This window comes from Oreochromis aureus, linkage group 6 (assembly GCF_013358895.1).
Source record: "Oreochromis aureus strain Israel breed Guangdong linkage group 6, ZZ_aureus, whole genome shotgun sequence".
Classification (NCBI taxonomy): Eukaryota; Metazoa; Chordata; class Actinopteri; order Cichliformes; family Cichlidae; genus Oreochromis; species Oreochromis aureus.
In genome coordinates this window covers 34,154,361-34,170,154 of record NC_052947.1, presented here as the reverse complement: position 1 = coordinate 34,170,154, position 15,794 = coordinate 34,154,361, and positions in this window count along the sequence as shown.

Sequence of the window (15,794 nt, the reverse complement as noted above, 5' to 3'; positions counted from 1 at the left end):
ACAAGGTAACAACATAATATAGCAAGCATTTGATGAGGTAAATATTTTACGGCTTTTATCATATAATGTATGTGTGATTAAACCAGAAGTCTCCTCTCCCACAGTATTATTAGATCAGTGTGTAACTGTGTAATCAGTAAAGTTGGCTGTTGTATTTTTGCATGTGGGATCCTAGCTATCTACAAAGGAGACAGCATTTATAATTTTTGATTTATCAGTGTTGTGGCGTGGGCTCATATTTATGATGTGTGGTACTCCCATATGGGATTCTGCCTGTGCATCAAATTAATCATTAATCATCAACCACAAATGCTGCTGAAATAGCTGATTACTTCTGAAATCTGTTTCTTGTCTTTATAGCAAATAAGAGTGTTATTCTTCACTAAAGGGGGGTGGCGGTGGACTAGGGGGTGGGGGTATTTAGTGATGACTGCCCCTTGATGACCGTTTTTTGACTGGCTTGACTTTGGACTTTACTTTTTAAAGCCAAACCTCTGGATACCTCTAGATCTTCTCATATCATTGCTAAAGTTTTGTCACATTTATCAGTGTATCACATGTACAGCTTTGCTTAACCACTTTCGGCAAGTTTTTGATGTATGTATAAAGGGTCCCTGCTCCATCCTGAATAGTAGCTCTGACACCTGCCAATCCTGCCCACTCCTTTAACCCATCATTATATGGCTTTAAGAGTCTCAGGGCACTGGGTTTTGGTTGGGACCCTCCATGCAATTTGAGGAGTGTTTGGTAGTATCCATCTCCTCCCTGTGATCGCTTGGATAATCATCCTACCACTGAGCTGACTTCTCTGCCCCCACCCCATGGAGATGTTTTCCTCTGGCTGACTTTCTTGCATCCTTGTAGTTCTTTCTGGACTATAGGATACGCAGGTTGTATGTTTTTATGCCCAGTCTTGCCTTTCCAGTCCCAGTCACCTTCCCTTATATTATAAATTATATTCCTGTATCCTCTCCCTCAATCCTGGTAAGGTAGATGAGTTAGTCAATGTTGTTTACACCTCTTGCAAAGCTAAATGTTATCCACACACAGGAGGCGGCTGATGGTCATTTCATTGCTAAATCTGAACCCATATCTATGCTCTGTGCATATGCAATGGCCTGGGAGCCAGCCACATTAAATTATTGATGGAAGTTATCAGTGACCATTTAGCCTCTAGTACTAGTTGCTTAGTCGCAGAGTCTTGGTTGATTATGCTTATTGTGCTTACTCGGCCTAGCAGTTATGATGCTTGATGTGTGCTTCATTGATGTAAAGAGGCAGTTTATGGGCTTGTAGGTCAAAGGTGGTGTACTCTTGTGGGGATCGTATGTCTGTGTCACTGCCTGCTGTTAGCAGTTCACTAATTATGCTACCAGGTAATTATCGAGAGTGATTTGTGTCTGTTTTTGGTGTCCGTTCAAAATGCATCTTTCTCTTTTTGAACTTATTTGACCGTTTCTTGTTTGAAGAGTTTGCTGTGATCTGCTCTTAGATCCCTATATGGTTGCTTGTTGAAACTCCCTGGATGGAGTCTTGAATGGGTAGGGTGACCAACCGTCCTTTCACGTTCTGTCCGGGGCGTTCGGGGGTATTTTCGAGATTGATAAAAATGTCCGGGTTTTTCTGTAGTCCGACAGAGGACCCATGTGTGTGACTTCATCCCCGAACTGCTGCTTTGTGAGCGCTTGTTCTGCAATCACAGACCGGACAGACAGCGCGCAGCAACGCGCGCAATGATGTTTAAAAGATCCCAAAGTGCAAGTGCATCTTTTCAGACGAACTGCAAAAGAAATTTCCCTCGTACCGTCCTGGTACTGGTAATTTTTCTTATGCAGATGAGGCATTATTTCTGTACCATTATTTAATTCCAGAGGTTTTTAAGTTATTTTTTTTTGCACTTGTTGACTTGTAAAAGCCTATTTGACATATTTTATTTCACAATTCATTAACCGCACAGAGAAGGCATCGTTTAAATATGTTAAATATGTTTCTTTAAGCAAGTTCTTCATGACTGAGCCAAGTGTCCTCTTTTTTGGAAATCAAAATATGGTCACCCTATGAATGGGAGAACAGATCTTTGTCTTCTTGGTTTCTGGTGTTTCTCCTCACATTAGTAGCCACAATTGTGAACCTCGATTTGCAAGTTCAAGATGCTAGCAAGCTAATGGGACTCGCCTGTTTTAGCCAACTAACATACAGTTTCTTGATCTTGATTAAGCACCATGACATGACTGCTTTTGTGATTTGACACTATATAAATAAAACTGAGTTGAATTGAACTGAATGTCGGCATGGAAAGCCCTCTTCCACAGATGACACTTCCTGCATGATACTGTTTTGATTACTGTTGCAGTGTAGCATACCAACGCATTTTATTTCAGATGCTAACAAACTTGATCAGTGGATAGATTGAGTTGACTAGTCCTGCTAAAAGCAGGCAGCAAAAGTTCCTGATTAATTACTTTGACAGACCATGCACATTACAACTCAGCAATACTTCATTAGTACATCTATTATTCAGGGATAGAAAGCTGACTTAGTTTTATAGATTTGTGTGTGGCAGCCGAAAGTATTGATTCCTAAGAACAGTGCATAAAATTCAAGTCTTTGCAAAGTTTTGGAAAGCTGCTCAGGTCTTTAGGTACAAGGTTTACTGGATTTTGAATTGATTTAATTCTTAAAATATTGAGACTGAATCATGTTCTAGAAATATACCAAACTTCTTTTTTGACTTCTACTTGCCAATTTAAATCATTTACAGTGTATGGCTGTCTAATCTTATGAGCTGGTGGGATCTTATGGTACCTGTGGGTGTGTTTGAGCAAAACCGAAGTCATTATTAAATCTACTATTTTTGGTTTTTACTCGAGGAGCTTGTTCGCTTCCAAATGCAAAGAGTGTAATCTTAATCTCTCCATTAAACTCATACTTGAAACAGATGGACATCGTTCTTTTATAATTTTCATCTCTGTAATGAGGTTTAGGTTAAGTATAAAAAGTTGTATAGACTACCTATTGCATGACTGGTCTTTAACACCTCTGTTTTTGTATAGGAGAATTACATAATAGCTTTAGTGGGAGTGTCCAGAAAACATGGTTTAATCTGTAGGATTTATAAGCAGGTGAATATATAAAATGACTCCGGTTTCCATTAGGCATGTTGCACCAAATTGTTTATCGACCCATATCTCAGCACTGACACTCTTTGATTAATGATGTTATTAAGGAGGGAGGAGCAATGGGGGCTAGGACATGACAAGCCATTTTGAGACTGCTCAAAAACACTGAGCATTAAAGCGTGTGGTTGTGCATTTGTGCATTAAGTTTAAAACATGCCCATTCTGCCATGTGTGTCAGTGTAAAAATGTACATTTTAATGTGGCCCTCATCATTCTTTCGTGTTCATTCATGCTGTTTGTAGAACTCCATCACTGACTGTAATGAGCTTTGTGGATATTAAAGTAAACATGTATGGATGTACAGTATGTATTGACAAACTCATCAAAAAACAGCGTAATGTAGTCTGGCAGTGAAGTGTTTTCGTGTTGTTGTACCAGTGTGGGGTAATTTCTCGGATAAAAACGCACATTCTAGCAGATTATTGCATCAAATACTTATTTGTGAATATCGTCTCCACTCTGGATTGCACTTTTTGCCAAATGGAAGTGCTTTCATTAAGAACGACAATGGCCCTTTCAGCCTGGTTAAGTGTTCAGCCTACATTTTGAACAGCATGCTAATAATAGCAACCAAATGCCGAGGTTTTTGCAAATGACAAGCTATATTCCAAATTTCAGCTTTTATGCTCTGTTTTACAATGAGTCTGTGACATTGCAGAAGAGGCATTTTTCCCCACTTCTGTAATGACAAGCGAGATGAGATGATTTCTCCGAATCATATGTTAGGAGTGATTAGTAGTCCAAAATTGTCACTACCGCATCTCGTGTTTTTGCACACACACTTGTATCACAGAGGAAAGTTTTTTATTTATTTATTTCCATCTAAGGCTGAAGGCAATTCCCATCACTCTACCCGCTTCTTGAAGTACTCTGTCAGCCATCAGTCCCCCTGGATGGAGCCTTGTCCACCGGCTGTGAGCCCAGTCAGACAGCGGTACTGCAAGTCTAGGTGACCTTTGAGCTGTGGCAGGCAGCAAGTCATCTGACACCTGTCTCATTCACATCTGCTTCAGGACCCATGGGCCGCTGATTTTTAGTATGTGTGTGCTTGGACTCATGTAAGTGAGACAGAGTGAGAGTGAAAGAGTGAGAGAAGCGGCCGTGCCTCACTACACCTACGACGGATCAGTCGGGAGGAGGAGAAAAATGAACTAATCAGCCTCTCCAGTGGTGGAATCTCACCCAATTTATTTCCAAGCTAACAGGCGTTGGTTAATGAGCTGAAGCAAAGCATCCTCTCTTTTCCTTCTCTCTCCTTTCCTCCTGTCCTCTGCTGTTCCACTGGTAATTCTGCAGACCAAACCAATTACTCCTGAGAGCATCTATTCATTCGCACACACGTTCACATTTGTGGGACCAGTCATACATGTTCACAATGCAGTTTGAAGAGAGAAAAATAAAGCACACTGGTATATAGACAGTCATTTTGAAGCCCTTTGTGCTCTTTGTGTGCCAATTACAAAAACTCTTAGCGAGGGTAAAGTTCCTATTATTTTAAAAAGCTGTGAAATTCAGATAGTGCCTCTATCTAAAGATCTTACTCGACATAATATCTATAGGACCCTAATTGAAATAACACCTTGCTGACTTTCTGTTAAGGCTAAAGATGCAGTTCACACAGCTCCATGACTAAGCTATAGTGGAAAACAAATCCTTGCAAGCCTGCCGCGCCTTTTCGGTTTTTATGCTCATGTGGCAAAATAATGATTTTGAAAACCTTTTTCTTACTCTACCTTTGTTTCAGTAACATCTCATGAATAGGCACATCTTACTAGCTCTCTCCCTCTTCTCAACTTCTCAGACTGACTAGATAAACAGAAAAAAAACCCATCTGTCTCCACAACTTTATATTCCAAGGCACAGTGTGTATTCTCTCATCCATCAATGCCTTCCAAAACTATCACAAATTACTGTCCGAGAATCAATTTTTTGGTGTACCAACAATGGTTAGAATTAGGCACAAAAACCCACCTGGCTGGGTTTAGAGAAGAATCATGGCTTGGATTCCAATAAGCACTTAGCTGAGGTGGGAAAAAAACATTGTGGTTTGGGTTGTGGATGCAATGCTAAACGTATTTATGGTCATGCATAAAACAACATTGACTGTAAGTTTGAAATAGGAACGGCACGTCTGTCTCCTCTGTTGATGTATAATTAATTTTTCTTACAACCTTGTGCATTCAAGCATTAAAACATTCAAATGCTTGTCTGTGAATCTGATGGTGGGAACATCATGCTGACTTGTCAACCGACCGATCAGCGTCTCGACTAAACGTCCAGTCCTCTCCTGCTTATTTAATTGAGGGTTGCGGGGGGTGAGGTAGGGGACTGTGTGGGGTCAGCTGGAGACTATTTGAGCTGCCACAGGGTGAGAAGCTGACCTGTGACTGTTTGCATGGTGTTGTATATCTTCCAAAACCATGTTTGACATGTAGGAAGAAAGACAGATATAACAATACTGCACATTACTGTGAGACTAGGTTTTCTTCTCTTCTTTAAACATTCCACTTCTGTTTCTTTGGCTTTGGAATTTTGGCTCAGCACAAAACCATCCTGCATATATTCTGCAATCAATAACTATAATAGTTATGGGCTTGCCTGCTGATAGCATGCCAGTATCACCAAACATATCTGTGAAAAAGCATGCTCTGAAAGTTGTACAGTATAACTGAACAGTGAACAGCTAAGCTGACCTTTTGAGAAAATGCCAAGAAAACCTTGAAGCAAAATCCCACATTCCTGGAACAGCGGTCCTGACATTATGGATGGGGGTTTGTAAAATATGTGGCAGTGAAATCTGGCTTCCAGTGCAGGAAGCTAGCTGACCAAAAGCCATGGAGTAATTAACCCATTACAAACATCCTCACACTCCAAACCTCCTTTAATGGAACTGAGAAGGGCTACAAAAGTTTATAGGAAGCTATGATCCACTGATTTCTAACATAACACAGTGATGGGTAGAAAAAAATGTCCATGTTAAGTTACACATATGTCAACAGTTGGTGCGGATAATAGAAAATTAGTTTTGCATTAGCGGCAGTCTGAATATTAATATACTTAAAATGAAGGTTTGACTCAATGACAGATTCATTGTGATCCATTAAGTATTAATTTACATAAGAAAATTATTTAGAGTATTCAATAATAGATGGTGATGGATTTTTGTATTCTAAGCTCTAAACTGATAAATGTGCTAGTTTGATTAAAAGTGACAACATAACTGTAGTTGAGCTGTCAAATGTTACATCCGTGACAGCGTTCATAGGAGGATAATGTAACGATCAAAAGCATATACAGCAAAATTTCAGCTGAGAGAAACTGATGTGTCAACTCTGATAAATCACTTGATAGAAGAGGAGAGTTTAAATTAAGTTACACGAACAGTTTATGCTATTTTTAAATGTGGAGGATGAGTTTCATGTATCCTCAAAATGCAGAGTAGTCGGGTGGGAAGCAGTAGGACGTGGGAGCGACAGTTTTCCCCTTGTCTGACCTGTGACACATGATGTTTATGATCTTGACCTTGGGGATTTCAAAACCCATGCCTTTTAACCACATGATTAAGTGAATTAACACGCATTTTGCATTTAATCTGAGCTCATTAGTGTGAACCTGAGTTTGCTTGTCACGTTTGATCAGCTCGTTTCTGAATATTCATGCAGAGACGTGGCAGGAAAGGCCAAGAGTTTAAGCCCCGCAGGCACCGACACCAATCACTCATGAGGACAAGGCACCTGCTAGTCATGTTCCCATGACAAGTGTCTTTTCCCTCAGTGCTGTGGAAACCAGGCGTCCCTCTGTGTGCAGAGAAAGAGAAAGTCAGAGGGAGCACAGACTCAAGCTGAATAGCTCAATATTCTATCTGAGCCTAGTCTCATAAAGAAATCAATAAAGTCAGAACATATTGGAGCACAAACGCTGTTCAACACAGTACAAGAAAAATTCCAAGTGATGGCTCCCATTCAATAGCACACTCTAATAGACTGTTACACAAAATCTAGGACATAATCTAAATTAAAATGTGCCCGTGGATCTTTGCTTCATTGTGAGATTGTTTATTTTTTTTATCTTTCACTTAGCAGATTTTTTTGTGAGGTCTCTTTTTCCAAACTTGTTTAAAGAGACGCTTCTTTTCTTAGAGGGGAAATGGCAACAATTAAAAGAAAAGTGGCTTTAACAAATTCCGAGCATATCTCTGAGTGCTGCTTGGGTAGTAATTAAGTCCTCCAGAGTGCTGCAGCCATTAGACTCTAAGAAACCAAATGAGGACACACCCAGCCCAGTGTGACCAGATTAAAAGAAGAGAAATCAGCCCCTTGCTGCTCCCAAATGGCCGTCATCGCTTCGGGCAGTCCATCAGTCTACGATGTACGACTTGAATCACGCTCCGTCGGTATTAAAGTGACATAAAGTTCCCAGCTGGCTGCTTAACAGCAGTCATATAACTGTATTTACACCAAGCTGCTCCCCCAAAATATTGTCTCAAAGCTTTTCAGGACAAATGTGTACTGGTCTTTTGGGTATATTTTGTGGGATGATAAATGGCTTGTAAAAGCATGACAACAATAACTTTCTTTTAGGCGCCATCACTTTCTTGGCAACATCTAGCAGAGGAACAGATGCTGCAAGTTCACATAATGTTACCTCTAATACCCATGAGAAACATCATCACACAAAATTCAAAAAACAAACAGTGCTCTAATGAAAGCGATATTCCACGTTTAGCTTCTGTGGTCTTTTCAAAATCATTTTCCAAACCAAAATACAAAGGTGTAATGGCTGGAAATGGATAAAATTGTGTTTTTCTCCTCTGTTTCAAGCTGGCTAATAAGCTTTCTACCCTCAGTAGAAAAACAAGCATAATTTAGGCAGGCCACAAAGTCAAGCTGAGCCACAGACCCAGCAGGTCAGCTCAGCTCCCATCCTTGTAGATATTACAGTGAGAATGTACAGTATATCTCTCAGATACAGTTTATGACTTTTGCTTGAACAGGTAATGCTACTTTGTAGCATTGATTCAGCAAAGTGCTGGAAACATTCCTTAGAGATTTTGGTTCATTTTCACATAACAGTCTTGCAGATTTGTCGGCTGCACATGCACGACGCTAATCCACTCATTCTCTGATCACCCCAAAGGTGCACTATTGGAGTGAGAATAAGGCTGGGTGGATCAATGCCTACATGTTGTTTACGCCTAATCTCATCCTGCCGTCTGAGTGTTACAGAAGAAATACTCATCAGACCAGACGACGTTTTCTGGTCTTCTGTTGTCCAACTGCAGTTTCGGTTTCTGTTCTTAACTGGTCATTCCTGTTTGAGACTTGGAGATGCTCTCCTGCATACATTTGTTGTAACGCATGTTTTTTCCTATCTGTTTGATGAAGTCTGGGCTTTCTCCTCTGATCTCTGGCATGAACTTAATTAATCTTTTCTATCAGTGATGTTTCTAGTACAAGTCAAACACCTCACCGATTACGATGAACATATCAGACCAGTACAGTCTCCGGCACCAATGAGATAGAGTCCAGTTCTTTCGATTTGTCTTTCACTTGAAGACCTCCTGAAGAAATATGACGCGAGGCTACTCGGGAGGAAACAAGGAAAACCCTTTCATTATCTCCTGTGTCTGCGGTGTGGGAGAAATCAATAGAGGTGTCCATGCTGGATTCATCTATATTCTACTGTGTGAACCTAATACCCTCACATTGGGAAAGGAAGATGAGTGGGTGGTTTGAGGGGAAGAGGTGAAAGAGTTTGAGAAACAAGGAAACACACTGGAGGGGAAAAGGACATTTCAGATGGAGAGGTCACAGAATTGTTTATACACAAAGTTTTTTTGTGCACTCGCACAGGTATGAGCGACTTGCAGCTTTGGGGAAGTTTTCTCGATTTAGATGCAAATGGGGCAGTGGCTGTGCAAATATCACTCGTGAACTGGTTTGAACTGCAGCAGAAAACAAAACCTCTCCCAAGTCTAAGAGATATAAATGGAGACAACAGCATGTGGGTTTTTTTCTGAAAAAAACATATGAAAAAGAAACATAACAGACATAACAGGCATTTCAGCTGTGGGAGTCATGCTAACGAGGCACTTGTTCAAACTCTGTGAAAATCCACACCCACACACGTACGTTGACACACACGTTCTAACAACCACATCACCTGTCACTGGGAGCCTCATTAAGCTGACAGGCGCTGGCCTGTCAGGGCAGGCCAAGACGTCAGAGCCCTCTCCTTCCTGTCATGACATGATGGATCTCTCCACCACTGGCTGCCAAGCTGCCACTCAAGTCCACCTTCCTGTGGCCGTCCATCAGGAAACACTCGCAAAGCATCCTGTTGATCAGCTTATTTGTATATCCACCATCACCTTTCACTCTCAAGTCTGACTGCATGTCCAGGAGAAGATCAAGATTAGCTCTTTTAGAAAGTTCTTCCCCTGTCCCCACTGTCAGCATGTGCACCAAAGTATTTGTATGAATGGAAAACTTTAAACTGTACTGTATACCAGCATTGCCTGTTTATATGTTATGTATCATTGCGATGTCACACATTCACCCACTGTTTAGACCAAGAGTGAGTGCTAAACTATCAGCTAATTCTGCAAATAAGTGGCAAATAACAGACAAACTGAATTTCTCACCAAAAATCAGATTTCTTCAGTGGTCTGAACATCACAGCAGAACAAATGATTTTCCAGATAATTCCAGTTGCTAGTCACACTTGTGTATTAGCATTTGTTTGGAATAATGTTATTTACCCTTGTTTGTCTCCTAAACTGCCAGATCTCTATTGAACTCACCTGGTAGAATACACCTGGTACTGGACAGGTACACAGGGGGCAGAGTTTATAAGCACAGCTCATAGGTTATTTGAGATTGAAATATCTTCAGAAAGTTTGCTAGCTTCTGCTCTGTGAAGTAAAATAAAATAAATACATAAGAATCCACAGTTTCTGTCAAAAGCATTTCAGGATTTGGATTTCCTTAAAGGGTGATTACTTTAATCTGTGATGTCAAACTGTCTTTCAGCATAAGCGTTAAAGTAGCATTAAAATCCTGAAATGAGTGAATTTTGGTGCGGACTAGAGAAACATTCAACTGCTAATGACGAGTCTGACTTTGATGAATTCCCTCGTGAGTTTTGGTATTTTAAGGTCTTTGAGGAGAACCAATAAATTGTCGGTACAAGTGATGATCAAGCCTGACTGGACAGCTGTCAGCAAATGGGTGGCAGTGAGAGCTGCATACAGATGTGGTGCTGTATTGATGGTAGATATAGTTCACTGGTTTCAGTGCTATTAGGGTTTATATGGCTTTTTTGATGTGGGATTTGTAGAACTAAATGTCATAAAGGATCATCCATGCTATCTTTCAAATTCTTCATGTGATTGGCTACAGATCTCAGGTCGGTCAGTAAATCTAAAAAAAAAATGCACGGTTCGATGAATGTTCTCTTGTTTTAAGGATCTTGCTGGCTGCCTGCAAAGAAAACTAAGACCTATTGATTAAAGTCATGCTTCATTAGGTGTGACTTTGTACTTCAGCTTAGATCAATTTCAATGAATTGTCTTGTGACTTCACTAGAAAGGAATAATAAAGTCAGATTGCCGTGCACAAGGATGTGTAGCTCGCGTAATTTAGGTGCTCTCCGAAAAGAGATACACTGCATCAGTGTCAGTGCCATGACACAGGACCAGATACTGCGTTCATCAATGTTGAGCCTGTGTGCCAAAAAAACACAGTTACAGTAAACTGTTCTTTTATGTAGTTACTGACTATTTGTGAGATCCACTTTCACCAGATTTCTTATCATGAGGTCAACCTAGGTCAGCCTGCCAGTTGGTGCATTTGTGTGCGGAGTTTGCATGTTCTCTTTTGTGCATTTTCCTTAGCTAATCCTGCTTTCTTCCACATTTGAAAGGCATGCATGGGTTAGGTCATTTAGCATTTCTAAATTTGCAATAGCTGTGAATGTGAGCAGGAATGGTCGTCTGTAACTCTGTCAGCCCTCCAATAGATAGGTGGCTTGTCTAGGTGTACACTGGCTTTTACCTTATGATGTCTGGGATACAATGGATGGACTGGGTGTGTACAGATGTCATATAAATGTGTGAGATTTAGCCATATAGACTATTTTGTATCTGCAGTAGCTGGCATGTTGACAGTAAAAGAATACATATCTTCTATATACTTGTCATTTTCCAGGTCAAAAATGATGCTGGTTGTTTAGGTGCCTATATTAAGTTCTTTTCCCCACATATAATAGTTGCTTTTCAGTTGGTATTACAGACTGAGTAGGAGGTGGCATCTCAATTCCACGTCTCCCTTACAATATTTTGGTTTCACTTCAGGGGTGGCTGTCATGTTGCCCAACTTCAAACAATCTATGGCGTATACCTGCTGGTGCCTGAAGTCTGTGAGCCGAGCTAATCTGATACTGAGATTTGTTGACTGTCAGCCTTACACAGAGCTCTTTAAGTAGTTATGCAAACACCTTTTAACCATGCTGAAGCTGAATACACAAAGATCCCAGGCCGGACGTTAATATCAGACAACCGTTAACTACCTAGAGACACAGGACGTTGAATTGTATGATTAACTGAATGTATTTCTTCAAACACTTCTCCTGAAGCACATCCACACCTCACAAAGTGTAAGTACACAGATATTGTCAGCTTTGGAGATAACAGTATCAGACACCTGACACCTCCAGTGCTCGATCCCTCCATCCAACATTCCTGTGTGTCCCTTTCTCTGTTAGTATCATCAAAGAGCAGCTGGTGGCAGACGGTGTCCCATTGAGATGTGTATCCATCTGGTGGAGCCATTTGACAGCAGACAGCTAGTGAGGCACACGTACGCTCAGCCAGTTTGTACCAATTTAATGCTGCATGGTCTCATGTGTGAGTCCCAGCGGTGACCCTGTGACCTGCACACGGCAGAGCAGGCGGGGTTGTAAATAGCTTGGTGCACATAAGTAATGAGGTTATCAATTAGATGGAGGCTTGCTTGCATTTGTCCCTGTTATGATGCTGTGTTGTCAAAATGGCTTCTGGGAAAAGGGAATCTAGGTGTGAATTTGTAATTTTCACTTCATTTAAAGACCCAGAAGCTTGTTTCCTATTATGGGTTGTTTTATTGTGAGCAGATGTTTGCCACTGCAGAGAAGGTTTGAGGATTTGCACGATAAATTACCCAGACAAGGCTACAAGTGATGATGTCCCATTATCTAGCGAAAGATAAAACTGTGCCATCAAATATTATATTTGCTTTCTGAGCTCATCCTCATGCACACAGAGACCACATATTCAGGTTTGCTGTGGATTTCTGTTTATACGTGGTGACCCACCGATAATAGCGTGTGTACTATGGTGGGTCACTCAGTATTCCTCTCAGCAGCTGGCCAGATGATGTGAGCCAAAGGGTCCTGGGAGGTGAGGAGACAGAAAAACAGCCCAGGCCGGGGATCTTATTCTCTCGCCGCATCCTTACCCTCAGAGGCCATGTATTATTCACATAGGAAGACAAAGGATGTACCTCAGCTTGAGGCTTGGCAAGAAGAAAGAGGGAAAATGATGAAGGGAAGGACAGTAGCAGGCAGAGATGTGATGATGGCAGCACTTGGGGGATGAGAACTTGTGAGAAAGAGATAAACTGATGCAAAGTGATGATATAAATTTAGTCAGGAGATCAAAAAATGAGATGAAGATTGCTTGCTAGTATAAAAAGCTGTGCGCCATCGAGGGCCGTGCATCTACAGCAGCAAACACTTGAGCATTTGATATCACTGATTAGCACTCCTTCAGTCAGAGGGGAGGAACTAATCAGTGAAATCACCTGCTGTTGTGTGTGGCTTAAACAAAATCTTGCATAAACATGATTTCAGTGGCACAGGGTTGGAGCCTGAGGAGCTAGACAGTAAACGCTCTTTTGATTGTGGGAACTTTTTGGAAGCAGCCTTAGACTGCAAAAAAAAAAATCTATATTTTTACACTGACAATCAATCTTTTGACTGCTTGTATGAAAAAAAAAATCCGATATCTCAGTATATACATCCTTGATTCACATCCTGTCCTCATGTTTTAGTCCCTCCCACCACAGATTCAAGATCAGAGAGACAAGAAAGAGACATGGGGGGGAGAAGTGGTGGCAACAGGCATTTAATAAAATTTGGAGTTGTAATTTTAAAGTAAGCTAAAAAAGACTTGCTTTAAAGTGCCTTCATTTTTCAGCTTATTCATAATGAGCATAACACTGTTCATGTAAACGCTGAGATTTCAGACCGCTTTGAATTCAATTCTGAAAATAGGACCTATTTAATGCATCATGGGTAAAACAAAAATAAACCTATGCATCCTCAGCTATAGATGCTCCAGCAAGTCTCCTCATTCCTCGCTCCGCTCTCCTCTTGGTGCATTTTAAGAAGCGAGAAATTCTTCAACAAGGCATACTATCCCAGCTTGTATTGGGCAAGAGGCAGGGTACACCCTGGGCAGGGCTAACACAGAGACAGACAACTATTCACATTTACATTCACGCCTATGAGCAATTTAGAATCACTAATTAGCCTAAGCCCCACTTACTTCATGTCTTTGAAGCTGGAGCAATGAGAGAAAACCCACGCAGGCGTGGGGAGAACATGCAAACTCCACACAGTGAGGATCATGTGACAGTTTGGTTTAAAAGTCCCCTAAAGTTACCTCTAAAGTAATTGTGCTAGGGAATAATTTCTTTAACATGTGGATCTAAATAAACAGTGACACACCTGCAATTCACATTCTGGGTTTCACCCTTGTTCCATGACTGGTCTGCAGTTATTAAACTGAACAGTTAAGACACAGATTATTGAAATTCAGCAGGTACGGAGTAACCTGCCAGTATTTTATTTCTCTCTGTCCAGGCGTTAAGACAAAAGAAATCGCTTTCTGTTTATAAAACAACAGATTTTCTTTTAATGTCTGCACAGTAGAGAATTAAATGCGGGCATGTGTTTGCGCTTGCTTTAACAATAAATACATTTATGTCTTTAAACTTATGTGTTAATGATTTTTTGATGGTAAAAGCTGCACAGTGCATTTAAATTCTGACAGCGTTCCATCCATGTGTCTTCCGTCTTGCACCAAAGACCGCCCACTCTCGCTTACCCATTCCCACTGTGTCATCTCTTCCTCTTCAGGCTAACCAACAGTAGAGGTCAGTGAGGATTTCACACTGTCTCACACACATACCTTACATGCCTCTTTTTTCTTTTGTTTTGCACACCCACATTCGCACGGCTCGGCTAATCATATGCACCAAACACCAGTCAAATAAAATTTGCATAGAAGACCCTCTCGTGCTATCCCTCGCCTGACTGTTCATGTACCTAATTAATCTAATTCATCAGAAAAGGTATGTCTGTGTAATCAAAACACGTGTTTTGTATCTGCCAGCACCATCATTATCCTGACACCGGAGCTCAGCAACGTGTGAAAGGTGAGACAAGACGATGAAACTTTAATTCTGCTTTTCCTCCTTGTTTCATTATCCTCAGTTATTGTGAAACATGACATTTTCCAAAGGCTGACACTAAAGCCACAGATTCCTCAGTATGTTTGGACCAGACATTTTTGACAGACTGAGTCCAGAAATGAAAGTTTGATTGGTTCGCCGTAGCTGTAAACATAATTAATAAACACCTTATTAAGTCGTGCATTCGTATTCGCTGGATGTGTAAAACACAGATAACCACGGCAGATACATTTCTCCCGACATTTTAGCAAATCCATACAAGTTACAAGTAACACAGCTGAATATCATGAATAATTTTGCATATATATTTAGCAAATCTTTGATTTAAAAAAAAAAAAACCTGCTAATTTGCTCATCACTATGCTGTCCTGTCCTGGAAGGGCAACTTTAATGACTAGTTGGGCGCTAATCAATACTAGTAGCACTGCAAGCCAATGTTTTAGATTTAACATTCAAAGCTCATTCCGCTGATGTACGAAAGAAAGGTCTTAGTATACAGAAGCTTTTTGGTCAAGGCTTCCTCGGGGGTGTCTGCAGCCATGCCTGCTGCTTTTGTCCTTCTCTATAATGTGACTTTGCTCAAGGACTTCTCCAACTCCAGACTGATCAACTTCTCCACTGCATACACCAGACATCCCTCCGTCTCTCCACACCCTTTGTGTCAGTCGTCCTCCCCTTTCGTCAAGCTCCAAAGCCCATACACATGACAGTATAGACTACAGCACCAGTCTGTTGGAACCAAAGCTGAGCAGAGCGATGAGGGGAAGGGGAGGAGACATGTGACAAAACGAGATGGATAGAGAGGAGGAGAGAAAAAGAGTCAGTCCTTCCCAGAACCTGTCAGCCTTTTTATTACCATGATGTCTGTGCTTTTATCACCGTACCCGCCAACAAAAATCTCTTAAAGCCAATGGGCCGGCAGCTATGCTGAGACCTTGTTGAATGCGAGCGGGCCTGAACAGTCGATTGATCCGTTAGGCATTTGAGCTTCACTTGTGTGGGATGTAGGGAAGGGCACTGGAAAATGTGTAGAGGACAGGCAGCGGCAGTGGTCAGTGAGACTCATTTGTTCAAGGAGAGATTTGTGGACAGGCAGAAGATT